The following is a 7,763-nucleotide window of genomic DNA, read 5'->3' as shown; positions in this document are numbered from 1 at the left end:
TTTTTTTTTTTTTTTTTTTGGTGCCAGGGATCAAACTCGGGGCTTTACACCTGCGAGGCAGGTGGCAGAATCACTGAGCTAAATCCCCGTCCCTCCCACTGCTATTTCACACACTAATTTATGAAATCTCAAAATCATTCACTGCATTTACTTAGTTCCCCCCACAAAACTCTGATCCTGCTTGCTCTCTAGCCTCTGTTTGGTGATTTCTCCAAAGCCAGTGTTTTGCAAGGACAAAGAACTAGTCCTCCTCATAAATGAATAAGCCCCTTATCTGTCCTTGTTTTTTGCATCCTTATGCCTTTCATATTTTTAAAAAATCTTTTTAATTAGTATATGTTTGCATTACATAGTGATTCTATTCATTATGGGGAGTGAGTACATGTGTATAACACATTTTAATTCTTTTTATGTTCCTTTCCTCACCTATCCCTCCATGTCTTGCTCCTCTTGCCATATGCAAAAGATCTATCTCGTTTTTGCTTCTTAATTTATGCATTGGGTTTCTCAAATAAAAGAAACCAAATGATATTTAAGTTTCCGAGCCCCTTCTGTCCTTTTTTTTTTGTTACAGGGGATCGAACTCAGGTCCTTGCACTTGGAAGGCAGGCAGTGGAACCACTGAGTTAAATCCCTAGTCCCCCCGAGCCCCTTTTGAACAGAAAGGAAAATAATAGGGCAAGTAACCCTGGCTGGGAGGGGAAGCTATCCCCAGACCCTGGTCTACAGCAGGATTTGAAATACCCTGGCAGCCACGGAGGGGGACAAAGTACTACAAGGAGCCACATCTGTCCCAACTTACCAGGGTATGAGACTAGCAGACTGTCTGGGGAGGGTTAGGGGGCTCCTTGGGTTATAGACCAGTAGCATCAAATGCCTTGCTGTGTGCTTGAGTGCCACTTGAAGAGCTAAAAGCAGAGACATGGTGGAGATGTCTGACTGTCCATGTGGCCTCTAGTGCAGTGTGGTGAATCACTTCATCCACACAGTGTATGCTACTTAACTCTTGACCTTTGGTTCTCTGTGTGGGCTTTGGTAAGAAGTCTGTGGAGTAGGGCAGGGCTGCAACATGTTTGCTGCTGGCGTAAACATGCACGGGAATGTGATGGTGCTGTAATAAGCAAGCACACAGATTCTACACTTTATACTTATTCGTGACAGTATAAATAAAGTAGGATTTAAAAAATTAAACCTGATCTCTCAGAAGTTCTGTTCAACAGAACATTACAAAACAGTATATTTCCTCAGAATATTTTACAATTTGAAACTATGCTCTTTTATACTTTCTCAAAGGGCATTTTGATGCTTAATTTTCCCTACAGCCCCTCCACTCTCAAAAAATGAAAAAAGAGAAAAAGTATCTGCTCAAATGATTTCAACTCATAGTTGTAATGCCAAACCCATTCAGAAGTTCCTTGGGCCAAGGCCAGTCCAGCTACCACTTCCAGTAGGAAATATGTTTCCCTGTACTTCACGGTTTGTCTTACCAAGGTCACCTCAGAAGCAGAAAGATCTTCAGAAGTTCCTCTGCTGCTGTTGCTTTTCTCGTATTTTTCTTTTTCTGTTCCCCATAAAGAGCAAACAAGGTGACCATTTCGCAGAACTTTATTTCACAGGAAGTGAGCTGTAAACATCATTGCTTTACAAACTCTCCATTTCTCTCTTCCTGGCTGGTGCCTGATGGCGGGTGGTTTCATTGTTGTGTCTGTGGTGGCTGCTGTTCTCAGTGGCACTTGTCCTTGACTGAGACATCTCTGAGGCCTGTACTGCCAGCTCTATCAGAGCGAGGGCGAGTGGCACTGGAAGCTGACTTCCTGGTGTTCCATCGCCGTGCAAACGCATGTTGGGGACGAGAGAAAGTGACTTTCACACCTCCACAACCCAGCCTCTCGTTTCCCTGAGGTGTTGAAGACAGCTGAACATTCCGATGGTGAACAGACAAAGAGGTGTTATACTGTGAAAGAAAACTTCAAGAGCTGAGCTTTTGAAACATGAAATGTTCACACTTCTACCTGACATCTCTCTCTGGATGCCTGTGCTGTATTGCAATCCCTATCACAAGCATGCTGCTGAAGTCTAAATTCTGTGCAGTATTTATGGGGACCAACTCATTATTCTGAACTTGGATATTATCGATCAGAAAGGAGGAAATAAATTCCTCCTTTGCTTTAATTTAATACCTTCAAGTAATTGTGAGGAGCATAAATCTCTGCCAGGGGCCCCAACCTGTGTGCCTCATCCAAAACCAAGTGGTCAGGGGGTCAAGAAAGGAGGAAAGGGGAGCTACCTTTCTAAAGCATGATGAACTGCACTCCGTTAATTTTTCACAGAATCTTTAAAATTTGTTTAAAAGTTAATCAATACAAAAAACCATAAAAAATTACACATTTTGAGGTCCATGTGATGTTTCAATACATGTCTATACTGCAAACTATGTGAACCCAGTTAAATACATCTACTTTTTCAAACACTTATCATTTCTGTATGGTGAAAACATCCAAAATCCTTTTTTCTTTAGCCATAAGAATAGATGGAATCCTAACATTTGCAACAATGTGGACAGAACTGAAGATCATTATGTTTGGTAAAATGAGCCAGGAATAGAAGAAAGCCAAATAACACAAAATCTTTTCCATAGGAGAAAATCCCTCCATGTATCATAGAACTAAGTGAAAATTATTAAATTTCTGGTAAACCAGCAACATTTATTTAGAGCTTACTTCATACAGATTATTGTCCTGCAACTCTGAAGGAGGCTTTTCTATTTAATGGCATTACTCACTCTCACCAAAGCAGTCCTTTTATAGGCTTATCCTATTTACATACATCACTGCGCTATATCACGGGTGTCACATCAGGCTGTCCCTAATTCTCCTTCTGTCTAGACGCAGATTCTGTGAGGTCATCGATTAAGTCCTTCCCTTCTATGGATCCCCTCGGTACCTGGCATAGTCCAGCTTTCTGGGCAGATGCCCAGAGAACATTAGTTCACGTGGAATATTGGAGGAATAACAAAGTAGTCTGTACACTGGGTTCAGGGAGGGCCATCACCACAGTTGGGGGCAGAATTACTAACAAGCTCATTTGGTCATTCCAAAGGTGTTTATTTTGTGTCTACTATGAATGAGCACTCTGTAAGATGCTTGGGCATGAGCTGAGAAAAGCAGCAGCAGGAGGGAGAGGAGGGAGAAAGCTGCATGTGCTGCAGTCAGTGCATACTCAAGGTCAGGGCCGGATGTCATGGCTTGACAATGGCGCCTTATCAAATGTGACTGCCACGGTGCCTCCACCCTGTGTCCCCGTCAACCATACAGTCATACCCAGGCCTGGGTTATTCTTGTTTGGTTGCTGACAGAGCTGAGCATAAGCGTGTCTCACTGTGGGAATTTAAATGAACTTCTTTTAAATTAAACTACAATGTATGACATTAAAAAAAAAATCATTGACTGGATTCACAATAGATCAGACTTTGTAGGAGAAGAGGATGATGCCCACACAATAGATGAGAATACAAAGAGGGAAAAATGAATAGACCAGTCATGAACAGTAGAGCTAACACAAGTACCAAAATATTCCCAGAATTGGAGTCTCTAAAAATTAGGAAGAGGCAAGCATAATGCTGAAAAATTTTTAAACTTGATGGCAATGATCAAAACCCAGATCCAAGCAACCCAATGAACTTCAAGAACAGTAAGCTTGAAGACGTCTCCATCCAGGCACATCACTCATATTTACATTTGCTAAAGGCCAGCAAGAAAGAAAAAATCTGAAACAAACAACAAAAATAGCCAGGAAAACACACGCTGATAAGAACCAAGAAAAGAATGACAGTAGACATCTTGTACGAAACCACCTCAGTCAGAAATCAGGACAATGGCTTTTCAACAATGAAGGAAAAACTGCCAAGCTAAAAGTCTATGCCCTGAGAAATATTTTTCTTTTTTTTAAAATTAGTACATGCTTACAGCACAAAATGATTACATTTTTGTGCCTGGACATAGCCCTTTTTAATTCTTTGTTTTTGGTTCCTTCCCTTCCCATCCCTCGCTATTGCTTTTATCTTTTTGTTGTTGTTGTTCGTATGAAAGATCTTTATTAAAGAGCCAAGGTGGCATGGTGGCCCTCTCGGCAGAAAGGGAACAAAAGGAGAGAGAACAGGGGGGAGGGGGAGAGAGAGAGGGAGAGGCGGGAAGGGGCTTGGTTATACAGTGGGTGATTGGTGTGGGCGGTCAGAGATCGTTGCGGCTGCACGGGCAGCCACTCAGGGGCCACTCTCGGACATTTAATTTCTAGCCTTGTTCCCAAGCCAGTTTTACGACCGGTGACGTGTGAGGTAGGACGTGGAAACTTTAAGGGGAAGAAGGAGGTTACTTATCAGAATGGCGGCCGCCATTCCAAAGCACTTACCTTACATCCTCTCTACCGCTACTTCCTGCTGAAAAGGGGCAGGTGTGAGGTGATGAGAGGCCAAGGGAGGGATCTCTAGTCTACCATTTCTTATCCTTGCAGGGGTGCCCTTCTCATTTGAAAAACGTCTCCCTATTTCCTATTATATATCTTTTATTTTCTCTTATATGTTTTGGTTTCTTATGTAAGAGCAACTGAGCAATGTTTAATCTTGTGTGTCTGAGTCATTTCACTTAAAATTATAGTCTCAAGGTAAATGCATTTTCCTACAAATAAATGCCTCAGGTTTATCCTTCTTTGTGGCTGAGTGATACTGCATTGTGTATAAATACTAGTTTCTTTACCCATTTATCTATTGTTGGTCATATCGGTAGTTTTCTAACCAAACTGATCATGAATGAAAAGAACAGACACAAGTTACCACCACTGGCAATGAAGGTTATGACCACTACAGATTGTACAGACTTCAAGAGATTGATAAAAGAATATTAGGAACTATTTTCTGTCAATAAATTTGAAAATGTAGGCAAGTTGAATCAATCACATTACTAAATATGAAACAAGAAGTGATAACCTACCTATCCTGCTATCTGCTAAAGTAACTGGAGTCTTTACAAGTTTCTTTTTTTAAAAAAAAATCCCCAGGCCCAGATGACTTCACAGCCAAACACTTAGACAAGACATAATACAATTTTATCCAAACTCTTACAACACAGCAACTGACTCACTCCATGAGGCCAGCAGGTCTGGTTTAACATTCCAAAGCCATTCACTGTAATTAAGCACTAACAGATTTAAGACAAGAAAAATAATATATGATCAAGTCAATAGATGCAAAAAAATCATTTGACAAAACACAACACCCATCACTGACCAAATACAATACCCCTCTGCTGCAAGCTAGCAATGGAAAGAAACTTCTGGACCTGATAAAGCTCATCTATGACAATGCTATAGGTAATCAATGCTGAATGAATACGCAGCTCATCAGTGATAAATAATAAATACTTTTTTGCCACGTTAAAAAATATGTGGGGAATATCCACCCTTCTTCTTAGTCTTCTGCATCTAAATACTATATAGAAATAAAATCAATGCTTTCTTGCTTACTGAAGATAATTATTATCAGGCCACTTTAGTGCCATAGAATAGAATATGTCAGCATCTCTCAAGTTAGTTGGGCCTGTTTATCCACACAAATGTCCCTAGGCTTCTATAGCTTACATAATTCTATTTTATCTTTTTTTGCTACTACCTGTGATTTTAATTGTCAACATTTCTGTTTTTTGTTTATTGCTTTAAATCTATCATAAATGGAAGCTTTATTATTCAGCTGCTAAAAAATCAACCAAATATTACAGGAGAGATGTGAAGATAGAACCTTTGAGGCCAATTAACTCAGCTTCACATTCTGACTCTGTCGGTTACTGGTTGTGGATCTCGGGAAATTTATTCAACTCACGGACTAGCTTCCCCCTCCTGAGATGGAGCTCTCAGTGGCTAATATATAGGAGAATAAATAAAATGCTATATGTGCAAAGTCAGGTACACAGTAGAAACTTTAAATTTTTTTCACTCTGTGCTTCACTGTGTTGGATAAATAACTCTTGCCCTTTACTCAATAACTCCCCAAAACTCAGCTTTATGGTTCTCGACAAAGAACACAATCGTACGGCAATCACTCTAAGGAGGTCTGGGAAATCAGATTACCTGTGTGCGCAGGAAGGGCTCCAGAGTGAGACAGGGTGAACAGACAGCATTCGTGTGCCACCGTCCCCAGGTAAATCAGGAATGGCTTGAGGTAGACTGAGGAGTCCTGAGATTTAACCTTAGTCATATCCATTTGCTGTACAGAGCCCATGTGGGAGCTTTAGTTCAGAGAGCTCAGGTTGCTGTAAATGAAGGGTTATCACTCTAAGTACTTATGCTTACAAAACTGAAATAATCAACATCATCATGAATATCACCATCAGCTAGCATTTCTTTCCAACAAGCCTTGGACTGTACATTTTACCAATATGATGCCTTCGATTGCTACTTTAGAATGAATTAGGGATAGAACACGTACCTTGTCTTTTGCTCCTCCCCTAGAAACCCCCTGGTAATGAATAGAGTAGAAACATACTATGGTTGTTTTTTTTGTTTTGGTACCGGGGATTGAACTTGGGTCCTTGCGCTTTCAAGGCAGGCCACTGAACCACTGAGCTAAATCCCCAGCCTGGTTGGTTATTTTTTGAAAGAATGAAAAATAGAAATAACATCTCTTAAGTAATCCCAAGGAAACCTACTTCAATCTTTCTAGTGCCCCAAGTGTGAATGCACACACATTTTACTTTTTAAGTGTGCCTTAACAATGTGTTAGCGTGGTTGTATCAATATTAATAATACATGTCTGGAAGCTGAGCTTCTGAGAATTCAATACACTGTAACTTCTTCAAATTTGTATTGGAAGAAGCTGATTTTTAGGAGACTGTAACTCATTCATAGAATTCTTTATGTATTGTTTATCCAGCTATTCATGCAATCAGTAGAAATTCACTTCTGATTTTCCCAAACTACACATTCTTCCAGTGACAAAGGAAGATACTTCCCTTCAAGCCTGCTGCACACAACAATAAAAACAAAATAAATCTCTATATCACTGTGCGCTGCTCATTGCTGGTTCAAGGATTGTTTCATGTTGATTTTAGGTCATTCCAGGATAATGAATTCCTCTTTAATCTAGATTCGCTTTAATGAAGGTCAGGTGTAAAGGGGCATCTCCCCACCAACAGACCAGGGATACGTCCACCTCACAAGATGATCAGAAATGTGAACTGGAATTGAAAAAGATGGGCAGTCAAATGATGTGCAATGCAAAACAAATTATTGATTAATAATGAAATTATTCTTCCAGTTGGCTGGATATATTACGTGCAACATTAAAGATCGAAGACTAATCCTATTATATGTTTTGAACAACTTCAGTTAATGTAGTCTGTTGAGAATATTTATGTCTCTGGAAAAATTAGAATACTACATGATTATGCAAGATTTCTTGAATGGCTAAAATGTCTTGCTAAATTAAAATGCTTAAAGGAGTTTTTTTTAATGCAACACTTCTTGACACAAAAATTTGGACAAAGTCATTTTTCCCAGTTTATACAACTATCAACTAATTTATTCTTGTTAGTTACCAAGGTATTCTGCTTCTTTCTCTGTCTTTTTCTACCTTCTGTGCTGGTATACAGCTGCACAGGGCCACGTAACAGCAACAATGCTTAGAATATATGAGTGAACATGCTTACTTTTTCCATACTTATTGTTCTTGGATTCTTTCATGTATATTTGTTTTAATCACAAACTGTTTCCAATTT

The 7,763-nt window shown here is 39.8% G+C and overlaps 1 long non-coding RNA gene across 2 annotated transcripts; it reads right to left on the bottom strand.

Annotated features, from left to right (window-relative positions):
- Nucleotides 1-1,341: 1,341 nt before the first annotated feature.
- LOC104872421 lies at nt 1,342-7,225 on the bottom strand. 2 transcript variants are annotated; one of them, XR_002025868.2, is made up of 3 exons: nt 7,184-7,225; nt 6,118-6,299; nt 1,342-1,954 (listed from the first exon to the last, which is right to left on the bottom strand). It is a non-coding gene; the product is annotated as an uncharacterized LOC104872421 (long non-coding RNA). The 2 variants fall into 2 exon arrangements; XR_002025869.2 differs by having other exon boundaries at nt 7,199-7,225.
- Nucleotides 7,226-7,763: the final 538 nt, after the last annotated feature.

The sequence above is a fragment of the Fukomys damarensis genome, unplaced genomic scaffold (genome assembly GCF_012274545.1).
Source record: "Fukomys damarensis isolate Sample0158 unplaced genomic scaffold, DMR_v1.0_HiC HiC_scaffold_30, whole genome shotgun sequence".
Classification (NCBI taxonomy): domain Eukaryota; kingdom Metazoa; phylum Chordata; class Mammalia; order Rodentia; family Bathyergidae; genus Fukomys; species Fukomys damarensis.
Note: the sequence above shows the minus strand (reverse complement) of the source record. Positions and strands in the feature narration are given on the sequence as shown.